This window comes from Equus quagga, chromosome 15, assembly GCF_021613505.1.
Source record: "Equus quagga isolate Etosha38 chromosome 15, UCLA_HA_Equagga_1.0, whole genome shotgun sequence".
NCBI classification, from domain to species: Eukaryota; Metazoa; Chordata; class Mammalia; order Perissodactyla; family Equidae; genus Equus; species Equus quagga.
The window spans coordinates 22,488,987-22,503,830 of NC_060281.1; the positions used below are offsets into that span (position 1 = coordinate 22,488,987).

A 14,844-nucleotide genomic window follows, 5' to 3' on the forward strand; every position below is an offset into this window, starting at 1 on the left:
GGGCGCGGGCGGGGGCCGCGGCGGAGGACCGGCCGGCCGCGGCGCTGGACACCTTACTTCCTGCTTCCCCGCCAGACCCAGCTCTGCGGAGGGATATCTCTCCCCTCCTCTGTCCCTCTCTCTCCCTTCCCCCGCCCTCCCCCTCTTTTTGCTTCTGCTCCCCCCCCACCACCCCGCCTTTCTCCTTTTGCAAGAAAATAATTTGACAGTCGATTTGCTGACAGGGGAGGAATTTGCATCCTGGATTAAAAAAAAAAAGGCCGAGAGGAGCTTGGGAACGGTTGCTAGGGGTGGGTAATGGGTGAAAAAAGGGGGGCGCCGGGGAGCGGATAAGGAGGGCTAAGGGAGGGGGCGAGGGTGGGGAGCAATGCAAAAGGTAAGGCCAGGTTACCGCGGCTCGGCCCCGAGTGGGCTGCGGCCGGGGGAGGGGCGAGAGATACATATGTATTTCTGTCTCCCTAGCACACCCCCTTCCCTCTAAGCGATGGCTGAGAGGCGGTGCATGCAGATGGGGAGTAAGTTTCCTGAAGGGGAGGGTGGATGCACGCGCGCGGCCCCGCGCTGCAAATTTCCACCGGGGAGGGAGAGTGGCTGGATGCGGAGAGTTTGGAGTTGCTTGCGGCGGAGGGCAGGAAGGGGAGCAGGGCCGGGAAAGGGGGCTGGCGGGCGCTATATCTGGGAGTAAGTTTCCAGGATCAGGAGAGCCTGCACGCTTGCTCGCTAGTAAGTTTCTGGCCGGGGAGGGCGTGAGGGGAGGAGGAGAGGGAGGGGTGCATGTATATAGAAGAGGGGGAGGGGGGAGCAGATTTCCTGCGGGGAGGTTGAATGCATATGGAGAGTAGATTTCCTGGAGGGAGGGTGGAGGCGTAGACGGACCGAGTAAGTTTCTTGCTAGGGTGGTGGCGGAGGCGGTGGGTTGGTGCTTTGGAAACCCGGAGCTTCCTACCCGGCGTAGGGGAGCACGCTGTTGGGTGGAGGGGGCGGGGGGGGCAAAGGGCCAGGTTCCCTGCTGGGGAGAGGGGCTAGCATCTGGGGAGTATGTTTCCTGGCGGAGCGATATTTGTTTACTGGCTGAGGGCAGTACTGTAAGTGAGTAGCGCTTCGAGAAGGCAGCTCTGACATAAATTAATATTGAAATTACTCCATCAGCTCTGCTCGCCCCCCATCTCACCCCCCAAGCGGAGACTGGTCTTCTTGTCGGATTGCCCATGCACTTGTTGCAGAAACAGCCAAGGTAGGCAAGAAGCTTATTAAGTTTCATTTTTAAAAAATTAGTTGGGGGATGCTCCGTGAGAAGACGGGGGAGGGGGAGGGAAAAAGTGGGGGAACAGAGAAGGAAAAGTCTCCCCCCACTTCTTGACTTTCAGTGTGTTAGCAGGGCCTTCTCTCTGCTTCCCTTCCTTCTTCCCTCTCTGGGCTGCACAGCATCCCAGCAAAGGGGGAGGGGTGAGGTGGGCGCTATAATTGGCAGCGCCGGCTTGAAGGGTGGTGGTGGTGGGGCTTGCAATTGAAGGTTGTGATGTTATAAAGCCTTCATTCTTCCAGCCAAGAAACCGCAGGACCCCAGGGATGTGCCTTGTGGGGTTTTTGACATGATGCATATGTGTGTATATATGCGCCTGTGGGCTCTTTGGGGGTTGGGTAGTCCCCAGAAGTTAAAGTGGCCACCCAGATGGGAGAAATGTGTAAGGGGGTAAACCTGCCCCTTCACTCCCCAACTTCAGTTTGTGAGACTGGGGGGTTGCTGCTGGTGGTCTGAAGAAAGAGATATTTAAAAACAACACAAAACCACCCATTCACTGGCGGAGGCCTAGAACACCTGGCCAGCGCTGGGCTGGAGCATGTGCGCCTGCCATCCTTAGGTTAAAAGAAAATGATTTCTGGTTCCTCCGTGTGTCGTCGACTGGCCTGTTAGAGCCAGCTTCGTGGAAACTTCCCCGTACTAGAGGCAGCTTTGGCAGGTGAACGTGTTGTAGCGGGTTGCAAACAGCATGGCCTGGGCTGTCTTGTGAAGTGCATGGAAGTGATGCTTAGGAATGACAGATCCGGGGATGGCTGAAGAGTCCCTTAAAAAATGTCTCCTGAAAGCCGGCTGGGTGCACTTTTGAGCAGGCCGTGGAGCAGAGCTTTAAGAAAGGAGTTTTAGTTGTCCCGGTTGGTACCCGCCTTCTGCATCATTTACTGTTTCAAGTCTGCATCATTTACTGTTTCAAGAAAGCACATGGAAAATGTGGTTTCGATGCCCCTGGAAGGAGAAGAAGCATAAGTACTCAGTACTTAACTAGTTAACCAGCAGTCTTTGCTTCTCCTCGCCTCTCTTTCCCTGGTCCTCAGCCTACTGCTGGTTTCTGCAGATGAGTTGTAGGTCTTGGCTGTCAGGTATCTTGATTATGCTGGGAGCTTTAACTTTGCCAGGATAATTTTAGCATCAGGGATTCAAACCTAGACATGTTTAGTAGGGTCAGGGAGTAAACACTAGGTGTGTGGTTAACTAAAGTTGGTTAAGCTTTCTGCAGTTCCGTAGACAGGCTCAATTCTAGCAGGGGAAAAAGAGGGTTTTAAAAAAAAGATCTCACTACATGTGACTGATGGACAGTGCTTGTTTTCTTTCCTTCCTGTCATCAGATTTCCAGATTGAGAATTTGATATTTGGCAGCTTGAGAGTTGTTAGTTGGGAATTAAATCTTATTGCCACTTATCAAATGTTCCTAAGTAGGCATTCGTTAAAAAATTAGCTATTTTTCTCCTGCTGAAAATCTGGGTCTGGTGGGTGTATATGCTGGGAGGGTAAACAAAATCTTTATGTGTGTTTATCCCAGGATAGTAGAATTATTTACAGGGCTACCCTTGAAGCCAGGAGGAGTCATTCAGGTTTTCTTCTTTTATTTATGAGATTTATTTTATTGTCTTGCTTTGGCCATTAATCAAGTCACAGTAGCTTTTTTTTCCCTCCTCTGCTGAGAATGTTCTTGTGGTAATAAAGGTTTGAAGGCCCATGAATCATAATTCATTCTTTTTAAAATATTGTGGTGATTGTCAGGATTTGATTGATAGGAATTGATACTGGGAGTGACACACCTCTTTGAGCCCCGCCCTTTTAGGCATGTCCATTTTCGCCAAAGGATTGTTTAGAAGCCAGCTTGATATCTCAAAAAAGTGCATTTCCCTTCTGCTTTATGGACATTAGAAGATTAATTTTGCAGGTTCTGTAGTAAACATGGGTCTTTTCACAGCTTGGTAAACAGGCTTCCACATAGCAGGCATGTGTTAATATCACATAGCATTTATGTGAGCTTACTGTGAAAACGGTTGTTGTATGAACTGTGTGGAAAGTACTCAGTTTAGCCTCCTTTAACCGGCTTGGGCCTGTGGTTTTGTTAAACTACGAGTTTTAATTGTAAAAGAGAAACTGTTGTGTTTTTTGCTGCTTATATAATAAAATGTGTGGTCACAAAAACAAAGCTTATTTATAATGTTTTCTCTTCCATTGATGTGTGGGTTGGACATAATATCAAAAGCATCAGTTTTTTTGAAAGTATAAGGATTATCCAGGAAGTTGATTAATCAAAGTGTTAAAATTGTCTTGTGTTCAGTAGTTGGCTCAGTTTACAGCATTTGTAAAGTGAGAAAGAACTTTTAAGGTAGTTTGATTCTCAAGGCAGGGGGGAAAGTCACTGAAAAGAAAAGTGGGAAGAGTACCAGTTTCTAGCCATTTTGAGGCTTTTAAGTTTGAGTAGTTAAGTTTTTCTCTTAAAAACGCATGGTTTGATCCATGAGTTCTGTCTGTCTCTGAAATTCTGTGACTCGGTCTTGTGGAGAGAGGTCTCGAGAGAGGTCTCAAGAGATCTCGACAGTCTCTTCCTGGGCCAACGGCCAAATTGCTTCATGGACTTGGGCGAGTTGATTAACTTCTGTTTTTGTCTTCTCATGGAGAGGGTGGATTTGTACCTTGACATTCCAAAAATGACTCTTGAGTGGCTCGGTAATCCTGACCATCCAATGCAAGGAAATACTTATGAAAGTCTGCCACCATCTTGGAAAAAAAAAAAAAATGCGGGACTGATTCTCAGTTATATGTGCTCATAGAGACTGGGGCATATAATTCCAGCCTCCAAAAAGAATTTCAGTTCATCTTGGAAGTTTCCCCTCCAGCCAGCTGGTTCACCTGTCTAATTATGCTTGGTCAAATCTAAGGTTAATTGAGCTGTTGTTCCCAGGCAGCCGGAGGAGGTCATCTTGGGGAGGAGTGGGATTTGAGAAAGCCCAGCGTGGCTTTACCCACTTTCTGTGGAGGATTCGCATGTGGGTAATTGGGATTTGGTGGTATATTTGTGATAGGGTTCATAATAATGCTGTTGTATTACTCTCACTTCCGGGCTGTCGTCTATTTCACCATGGGCATTTTTTGGGGAAAAGCTCTTGATGTTTTTATGGACCTTGAACATTGACACGAAGAGTAGGGATCCAGACAGGTGGCTCCAACCCCAGGCAGTACAAATGGGTGCTGATTGTCCTGCTCTAGGGCACTTGAATTCAGCTCTTTTATTTCTGACCTCATAAAACTGTGTGATTAGGGAGGATTAGAATCAGCTGGGATCTTGTGGATTAATAATATTTCTGAATTTACACGATGGAGGGGAACCAATGAAATAAAGGGGAAACTAAAACCTAGTGGATTGCTTTTGAAAGGAGAGAGAGATAAGAGCAGTTGGATTCCAGTTATCGGCGTGCATTTCGACAAGGGTACTGTGGCATTTTAAGGAATTATATAGACATGGTAACATGATTTTGATCCTGTGGTTCTCTTAATGAGTCTTTTCTCCTGGGTTAAAGAAAATACGCAACAAAAATCCCTGTGACATTTTCTAAGAATTTTAAGTTCTCAGGGCAGCTGCTTGTAGGGTCTTGTGCTTAATTTGGGTTTGTTGAGACAACGGGTGATTTTTGCTTTTTCCTCATGGAAGACAACAAACTGGGGATGGGTGGGATATACTGAGCTGTTGGGCTCTTGTTTCAGCAACTGTAGAATATTTTTTTGACAGAGAGGAAGGGGACAAAGAACCTGTGTGCCTGAATGGCCGGGATAACTCTGGGCTCATAGAAGGTAACAGTTCTCTTCATACTGTACCTGGATCTGGTTTATTCATTCGTATATTCGGCAGTTACTTATTGAGCACCTACTGTTTGCTAGGCACTGTGTTAAGGCTCTGGGAATATGTTGATCATTAAAAGAGATATAATCATCTCCGTCTACCCCCTCCCCCCACCCCCGTAGCCTACAGTCCAGAGAAGAGGCAGATGTGCAAAGAAATAAATATTGCAAAATGTCGTAAATGCTCTGGTGAAACCGTGGGGAGTAGTGACCTAGACTGACTTAGAGAAAGTAGCCCAGAAAAGCGTCTCTGGGGATTGGGGATGGGGGAAACAGAGAGCACCAGGCAGAGGGGAGCCTGTGCGCAAGGACTGTGGCTTTGAGGAGAACTAAAAAGAGGTACAGTTGGACGCAGGGGAGGGAGCGAGGGCAGCATGAGATGATCCTACAGGGCTCTGGGGCCTTCACAAGGTTTGAGTTTCGTCTGAAGTGTAGTGGGAAGCCAATGAAGGTTTGCAGTAGGAAGTGACACTCCCTAACTCATGTTTAAAGGGGATTGCATTGGTGGAGAGGGGCATGAGTGGAATTGGGGAGCATAGTAAAGAGGCAGTTGGAGCAGGCCGGGGAGGGGGTCACAGGAGGTAAATGGAGGGGAGCAGGTGGGTGTGAGATGCGCATTAGAGATAGAATGGGCAGGACTTGCTGATGGATTGGATTGGGTGGGGGGTGGGGAGGAGGAATCTAGGATTTCTGGCGTGAGTAGTTAGGTGGATGGGTGGTGCTATTTGCTGAGATGGTCAAGAAGGAGGGGAGCAGAATCAAGCTCTTTTAGTTTGGGCACCGCTGAGTTTGAGATACCTGTTAGACTCAGGGTGGAGACGTAAGCAGGCATTCTGGTGTAGCATCCAGCACCAGGGGAGTGGCCAGGCAAGAGAGAAAAAATGTGGGACCCATCAGCCGTGGGATGGTATTTAAATCCAGGAGACTGGATGAGATGCCTCAAGGAGCCTGTAGAGAGAGAAGAACAGGCAGTGTGTATGTGTTGGGGCGTGTGTATGTTAAATGTTTCATGAGGTTGATAAGGCCAGAAAAGTCACCGTTGGATTTGACAAAATGGAAGCCACTGGCGACGTTGCAAAGAAGTGTTTCAGTGGGGCAATGGATTGGGTAGGAGCAAGATTGGAGGAGGTTGGGAGGAGACTCGGAGGTGAGGAACTGGTAATATCATGTGTAGACAACTTTTTGGCAACATTTGACCATGAAAAGGGGTAGAGAAACGGAGTGGGAGCTGGAAGGACATGTGCGTGAGGGGAACGGTCTTCTGAGGGGTGTGGGTGGTACACGTGTGTGCTGATGGGGAAGACCAGCGGAGAGGGAATCAGTGATCAGGCCCAACGGATTGGTCAGCTGAGCAAAAGCCCTTGAGGAGGTCTGCGGGGAGGATCTGGCCTTGGCTGGGGCGGGGATACTTCCTCCATCACCAGTTAAGGTACAGGTGAGGGATCTGTGGCTGGGTGCTCTGTCTCTTCAGGCTGAGGCCACCCTGTCCTCGGGAAGGGTTTTGGGCACAGGACTTGCCACCAACTAAAGACTGCAAGGGTTAAGACTGCATCAGAAAATTGTACTGCGTTTTTCTGAACATTTGACTGCATTAGAGAGCGGTACAGAGGAAAGAATGGATTCTTTTGCTTGGGGAGGAGAGTCTTCAGTTGAAGTAATTTGGGTCTTGCATTAGATTTATTTGAAAACTATGATTGGAAAAAGACGTGTGATTTGCAGCCCTGTTCAAAACTTGGTGGGCACTGCGTTCTATGTTTTGAGCAAGAAGCTACAAACAAACAAACAAAAAGGCAAAAGGCTGCCTCTCCTTTAGGCTACCTTTCACAAAAATATGCCATGGACTGCCAGCCTTGGTGGCTCCCAACCATGGAGTCTGTAGGGGTGGTCAGTGGGTGAGGAGACAGTAGAAGCCCTGGGTTGGGGTGCAGCTGTGTTGAATGGCCCTGGACCAGTCAGCCTCTGAGTCTGTCTTGGCATCTGTAAAAAGAGGATCATACCATCTGTTGCCTCTCCTCTTAGAGTTGTGAGGACGGGATCAGATAATGGACGGAAGGTGCTATGTGACTGTGAGAGGCATCGTGCACAGGCAGCAGCCAGGTGAATGGATCTTCAGCCGGATCTCCTTTTCAGATATAAAACCTGACAACCGATGAAACACTTCCCTTAATTTCCCAAAGCTTCTACTATAAAAACTCCATTCACCCTGTCCACTCCCACTCTTCTCCCTCCTTGTCGCCACTTTCTATTTGGGGTTTTCAAGTCCTCTGTGATCCCTTTAGTGAAACTGCTCTTAATATCGAAACTGCTCTTACTGTCGGGACGCTGGTGTCAGAAATGCCGCCTGTGAGATTTTGCACACGTGTGGAAAATGGGACTTGGACTTCTTGTGTTTGTATAATAAATATGTGTTGTCAGTTTTGAGAGATCTGTGGAACTGGTATCGATTTGGTTTCATAGAGAGGGGAAACTAATCAACGAAGAATCAGAGAGAGGAAATGGAGACCATCATTGAAATAACCAGAGTTTACTTGGCATTTTATAGGTCTGAAGCCTCTTTTGTGTGTCTTAGTTATCTGTGTCTTGTCACAGCCTTAGGAGGTAGATGTTATTTTCAGCGTACAGCTGAGGAAAGTGAGTCTCAAGAATTAAAATTGAAAAAATATAAATAAGTGATTAACCCAGAATCACATGTCCAGCCAGCATCCAAAACCCTGGTTTAATGCCTGAATTTGAATGGTCTCCAAATTTTGTGTGCTCTCAGATAATGCTGTACAGTGTTAAATAAGAATGTGGTATAGAATACATGCAAAGAATCATGGAAACAAAGAAGATCCTTTGGGACTTTTGGACTTAGAACTCCAATGACCTTAGTTGGAAATACTTAGATGATTTAAGCATGTTTTGGGCATTACATTTTTTAAAAACTTGAATCATTTGGCTCATTCTGGAGTATACAGCTTTCAGGCTGCCTTATAATTAAAGCCAAAACTTGATTTTAACCAGTTGAGTGGCTCTTCTCCATCAGCCTCCTTCTCTCGGCCCTGTCCCTTCTGTGGGGCCCCCCAGTGGAGGAACCTGGATAGTGTGGCCTTTGGTCTCTGGGCTCCTGCTTTGGACACACGGGGCCCTGAGCAGTTTGCTCCCCAGGAATGCTTCCTGAGGACCCCTAGGAGTCTTTGTCATACGGAGAGGCTGCCCTGAGGACCTCTCCTTGTCTTTGGGAAATCGCCTCCAATCTAACTTCTTTGAAAGATTTTTTAAAAAGGAAAAGAAAGATGGAGTTAATGTCCAAGGAGTTTTAATAGGAATGTCCTTTGAGTTCCCTCTGTTGTCATCACAAGGGGAGATATCAAAATCCCTTAAAATTCCACTCAAGGATACCAGTAATGAGGCTGATTCTCAAGTATTGGGGCTTGTTCACTTTTCTTTTTCAGTTGCGTGAACACACGTGAGCCGACGGGTTTTCACGGGGAGCCACAGTAGGTAAGGACTTGTAGAGACCTCTTTCCTTTTGAAGAGTTTGAATTTCTTTAGAAACGGGTATGGAATTCAAAGTTTCACCGTGCAGACGCTCAGTCCTAAAGTCTTTCCTGAGGGCTCTGTGTGCCTGGTCGTGTGCTGTAGTGGGGCTGTGGGGTGGGCTGTAGAGGGGGGCACGTGGGCTCCTGCAGCCCTTGGCTCATAGGGTGCTGCTGTCATTCTTACCACTGGGCGTATCTTTCCCCCCTTGTAGACTGCCCTGGGGAGGGCAGAACTGGGTCCTCACTCATTTTTGTACCCCCAGTGCCTAGCAAGAGGCCGGCACTAGTTGTGCAGTATGAGTGCTTACTTCTTGAAGAATCAGCTGCTTTTTTGTTTTTGTCTTGCCTCTGGTTTTCTCCCCATTGGTTCTTGTTGGAGGGAGCAATCCAGGCCTCTCTGGCACCAGGGTCAGTTCTTACAGCCGCTGAAGGAGACCAGACTAGAGAAATGTTTCCTTTCCCCTCGTCTGGTAGCCTTTAGCTGGGGTGGTTTAACTGAGCTCTCAAATGCAAATGTGGCCCCATCCCCCATCCCTTTTAATAAGTGACATTTTGTTAAATCAGTTCTTCAAGGCCTTATCTATATTTCTGTCTGTGCTGGCTTAGTCAAAATAGGAAGGAGAGTGAATATTGGATTTCTTCCCCGCCCCCTCCTCCCTCCCCTTTGAGCAACTCTACGTAAGATTTCTGATAGGGGAGGGGTGGTGTGTCCTTGAAGAAGTAAATGCTGCGTGCAGAAAAAAATGTGGAGGGCTTTGACTTGTAGCGAATGCTGTTTTTCAGCAGCTGTGATTTTTCCATTTTTCTTTTTCTTTCTGTTTTGATTAGTGGCACTCATTGTGCTCCAGGGTTGGGATTGTGCTGGGGGAGGGCGCGAAGGGAGCAGCGTTAACTGGGAGAGCTGGAGTTGGGGAGGAGGAAGGAGAGAAGGGATTTATTGAAAATATATGTCTACTTCTGCTATGATAAAGCAGCAGGCGTGTAAAAATGCAAGGGGGAAATCATTATTGTGGTAATATAGGCAGAACTCTGCATTCTCATTAACAGAGCTTAGCCCACGTGGAGGAGGGGGCGGCCGGGCTACTTTGAGAGTTGGGGTATTCAATAATAGCAGAAACTCAGGGGATTGTCTCCAGCCCCCCTTCTCGCCCCCTCCAGCTGCCTTCTCCTTTCTTTCTCTGATCAGTTTGTAACGTTTCAAAAGCTGCTTGTTGGATTCCATGGCCTCCATCCTCACCCCAAAATGCTGTAAGAACTGTTTCAGTTTTAAAGTTAGAGAGAATTAAAATAAATTTTCTCTCAGGGACTTGAGGAAATTTTTGGCAACACATGATGAGTCAGAGATTGGATTATATCACTTTCGTCCCAGAGAGCACCAAGAAGAGCTTGCTCTGGGCCTCGGGAATTTGCATATGCTGTGGGGTATCCGAATGAGGGTTCCAAATCACTTGGTAGTAGTGGCTGCTGTTTATGGAGAGCTTACTGTGTGCCTGGCCTCGTGCACGTGTTAGTCATTTCATCCTCACAGCAAATATATGAGGGAGGTGTGAGGCCCACTTGACACTCGAGGACACTGAGGCTGGGGGCATTTCAGCCCCTTGCTTAAGGACACACGGGTGCTAAGTTGCCAACCTGGTCTGCAGACCCAGGACTGACTCCAAAGACTGGCTCCTAATCATTAGGCTGTGCGGCCTTTAAAAACTGTCTAGTCACTTTCCCTGTACAGACCTCCAGATTCTAGGAACCTGGGCAAAATAGAACCACCGCAAGGCCTGCCGTTGACAGTTATGGGTAGACTGCTCAGGATGGTCATGAGAACCTTTCCTGAACCCCTGGACAGAGCTGTCATTCTAAGGAAGAGCAAGGTTAGGGGCTGGCATCTTTGTTAGAAGAGGTGAGTGTGCGCTCCCCATCCCCGCCAGGCTCTAGTGACTTTGCTGACAACTTGTTCATCCAGCATTTACTGAGTGCCTCCCGTGTGCTAGGACTGTACCAGTGGCTGGAAGTGCCAGGACAAATAAGAGAGGGAGCTCAGAGTCTAATGGAGGACGTATAATATGATACATGGAGATGCCTGCCTGCGAAAAGACATTTCAGAACATTTCAGAAGTAGTAAGGGGAGGGACTTGCTAAGCGTAGAGCAGCCAGGAGAGTCTTCAGAGAGAGGTGGCACATGGCTGGGGTTGTGCGGGTTTGGCAGGGGCTTACCAGGTAGACAAGCATGACATAGCATGGTGAGTATGGGAAGCCACGTAGAGTCTGGCCTTACAGAAACATCGCTTCAAGCCTCACCCGTCTAACTTCATTTTCCATCACCTTCAGTTCAGTGCTCTAGGACTGTGCTGTGCAATATGGTAGCCATTTACCACACATGGCTATTTCAATGTAAGTTAATTAAAAACTAAGTAAAATTAAAAATTCAGTTCCCCAGTTGTACTAGCCACATGTCAAGTGCTCAATAGCCACGTGTGGCTAGCGGCTGCCATACTGGAGAGCGTAGATACAGAATGTTTCCATTAGTGCAGAAGTTCTGTTAGATAGCACTGCTCACGAACTTTGCCCTGAGGTTTCTTCTGCGTGGGATGTTTCCTCCTCTGTCTCTCACCTGGCTCACTCCTACTTCCTCCAGAGGTTTTCCCCAAATACCCCAAGCTGGGCTTCCATCCCACTGTCTGTCTGGATTGCAATGATCCTTTTCTGTGTGTCTCCCCCACAGGACTTTCAGCTTCTTAAGGGCATGAGCTGGGTCTTGTTCATCCTTGTGCCATGTCTTGTTTATCATTGTGTCCCCAGCACCTAGCCGAGGTCTGGTACATAGGCGGTTCCGTTCTCAGTGACAGTTGCAGGTGATGAGGCTGGAGAGGTAAGCAGGCATTGGGCCAGGAGAACCTGGTGCCATCTCGTGAAGCTTGGCCTTGACCCTGTAGGCGGTGGGGCGTCACTGAAGGGTTTGGAATGAGGAAGGCTGTGTGGGAGAATCAGCCAAATCAGATTTATGTATTAGAAAGATCCCTCTGAGAGGTGTGGAGGACAGGCTGGATCAGGCCAAGAGATCAGATAGGAAAGAGTTGGAAACATCGGGGCAGGAGAGCTGAGGATCTGGACTCTTAGGCTGTGGCGGTGATGTTGAAAGAGTAGCATCACCAGCTTTCCAAGTCAGGGTCTCCTACCATTTCTCTGTCCATTTTGGAGACTCTTTTCAGATTCTTTCTTTTTTTTTTTTTAAAGATTGGCACCTGAGCTAACAACTGTTACCAGTCTTCTTTTTTTTCCTTTTCTGCTTTTTCTCCCCAAATCCCCCAGTACATAGTTGTATATTTTTTAGTTGTGGGTCCTCCAGTTGTGGCATGTGGGACGCCGCCTCAACACAGCCTGACAAGCGGTGCCATGTCCGCACCCAGGATCTGAACCAGCGAAACCCCAGGCTGGTGACGCAGAGCGCGCGAACTTAACCACTCTGCCACCGGGCTGGCCCCTCTTTTCAGTTTCTAAGGAAAACTGAGGAAGAATTCCCTTTCACTTCAACCCCTTTCCTGGCTGAGGCCCCAGGCCACGCACTCTGTAACTCTCCTTTTCCCATCTCTACTTTGTTGGTGGCTGCCCTCTTTCCCCCTCCCCTCCCACCCTGTGCTCACCTGTTCGTTTCCCTTCAGCATACATCTTTGTCTATGTCATCCCATGTCTAAACCCTTATGGTCGAATCAGAAGCTCAGAACACAGGGGCTGGGCTTTCAGCCTTCTGTCTTCGTCAGCCTGTGCCAGATTCTTCTCTGAGGACACTTTTTGGGGCCTAAGTTTAAGAAGCTTGTAGAGAGTTTTGAAAAGGAGTTTGGGAAATAACTGAGCTCAATCTAGTCTCTGGGGTAGTTAGGAGAAGCCAGGAGGGTGGAATCTAGAGACGCTTAAGAGGAGTATTTTCTTTAGGAAGTTGAGGCACTGTGCTCTGGCCGTGGTGACCTCACACGGTGCACATGGGGCGATAGGATACATTTCAGAATATAACAGCTACCTACTAGGTGCAGACGCATGCCATCGCTTTACAATCTATTTCCTCATTTCATCCTCAAACCCACCGTGTGGGGAAGGCATTATTATCTCGGTCTTACAGGTGAGGAAATGGAGGCACAGAGGGATGAAGAGGCTTGCTCAAGGTCTCAGGGCTGGTCAGTTGCAGAGCAGGGATTCAAACCCAGGACCCCAGACCTGGGGGACTAAAGGCAGGTGCTTTTCCCGCTTCCTTATCCTTTAGCCTCACCAGTCAGCGTGACCTGTGTTTTATTCAGAAATACGATTATAGTAAATGGTGGAAGGGGCATTACCCCGACCCTCTGGGGGTTTTCTTGGACAGCAGTCCAACTCACAGAGTCTCATTTTCTTTATTCTCACCACCTTTGCTTTACTGGCTGAAAAGGTTTATTTTGAGAGTCAAAAGAGATAAAAGATGCGGAAGTGGTTTGAGAAACATAAAGCCATAGTCTCTTTACTCTTGGACATAATTGTTTTCTGAAGGGGCGAAGCTCTATGAGGGTCGGGTCCCAGTGCTGTGTGTGGACTGTGGGCATGATGTGTGTGGGGGTCACACAGATCTCCATTGTTAACTTTCAGAAGTGCTTGGGCCTGAGCGTGCTCTTAGATCCACCCCGATTGGTCAACATGATTTGGGGGAACATTTGGTGTCTGGGCTGACCTTTAACTACAGCTGGCATGCCCTGCATGACCTTGGGAAAGTCAGTTCACCTTCCTAAACCTCCATTTCCTGGGATGGCCACATCTACTTGCGTGAGTCATTGGAAAGATTAATGGCAGAATATATGTAAAAATCAGCACCTTGTAAGCTAGATGGTGGCATGTATTTGTGGAATGGAAGTCGTGGACTCCGTAGTCTGTTGAGCGGACTCTTGGCCCGTCCCCTTTCATGGCCAGAATGTCATGGCTCAGATTTACACAGTGTTCTCCTGCTTTTAAGACCTGGAGAAGAGATGATTCAAAACTTCATTAGAGCTAAGACTTTTTCACTGAAATTGTATAAATGGCAAGTGAAAATTCATAAATCTTTCTTTTTGGGGAGGGAGACTACAAATAGTATGTGGTGACTACAGAAAATTTGAAAAATATTGATAGGTATAAGGGAGGAAATTAAAACTGCCTTTAATTTCTTCCTGTTAGCATTTAAATAATTTCCTTCCAGTATTTTTTCCAGGCAGTATCGTGTGGTGATTAAGGTTATAAACTCTGGAGTCGGACTGCCTGGGTTTGAAGCCAGGATCCTTCACTCACTAGAAATAACAACAGTGACCTGTGGTGCGGGGTGAGATGAAATGAGATAATTCACGTAAAACCTTTGGGGCTGTGCCTGGCAGATAGTAAATTCTCAATAAACATTAGCTATGATACTCTGCTTTACAATAGTGTTGGGGTTGTTTTGAATGTGCTGGAATATCTTGCTCATTAAATATTCTTTGGAAACTTTTTTTTAAGTAGTTGTTCAGTATCCTCTCCTATGGATTCTCTGTTCAGCAAATATTTGTGGAGTACCTACTGTATACAGGCACTGGGGCCCATCATTTATTTATCTGGTCCCTATTATTAGAAATTTATCTTATTTATCATTTTTGACTATTACAAGTAATGCTTTGATGAACATCCTTGTACATAAATCTTTGATCACGGCTCAAATTATTTCCTTCGGATAACTTCCTGGAAAGGAGACTTGCTCTGTTAGAGAAGGCAGGTGCTTTTAAGGTTTTCAATACTACTTCCTAAATCTTCTTGACAAAAGTTTAAAGTTAATTTTCATTCTCACTACCAGCATCTGAGAGTACCCGCCTCACTTCATCAGCTCTAATATTATTGTTTTTCAAAAAATGTTTATTCTTTTGTAGCGTGGATTATCCTCTAAACAATATACATTACTTCTCTGGAGCTCAATTTCTCCTTGCTTCAAGGTAAAGTATAGATGTCTCTTGCATGATGACCGTTATTTGTTAATTCACTGAGCTCTTTGGATTTCTATTGTGGAAAGACTATGCAGATGACCTGAATTACCATCAAAAGTGATTATTTCTGCCGAGCTGCATTTCCTCATGCTATCTAGAGAAGACTTTGTGAGTGCTTCTCTCTCACCCAACACAAAGTGAGTGAGCAGTCATTCCATGCCCAGGGCACAGGATG

The 14,844-nt window shown here is 47.1% G+C and overlaps 1 protein-coding gene across 10 annotated transcripts in view; it reads left to right on the forward strand.

The window, feature by feature from the left end:
• The first annotated feature begins 232 nt into the window (after nt 1-232).
• Nucleotides 233-14,844, forward strand: part of TRERF1 (transcriptional regulating factor 1) — a 194,536-nt gene continuing 179,924 nt past the window's right edge. For 9 of the 10 annotated variants that reach the window (XM_046640088.1, XM_046640091.1, XM_046640095.1 and 6 more), the window contains exons 1-2: nt 384-723; nt 1,150-1,234. The gene's annotated coding sequence lies outside the window, so the exon portion shown is untranslated. Of the gene's footprint in view, nt 291-383; nt 724-1,149; nt 1,235-14,844 lie in introns of those variants that run through there. The other variant, XM_046640089.1, reaches the window with a different exon arrangement.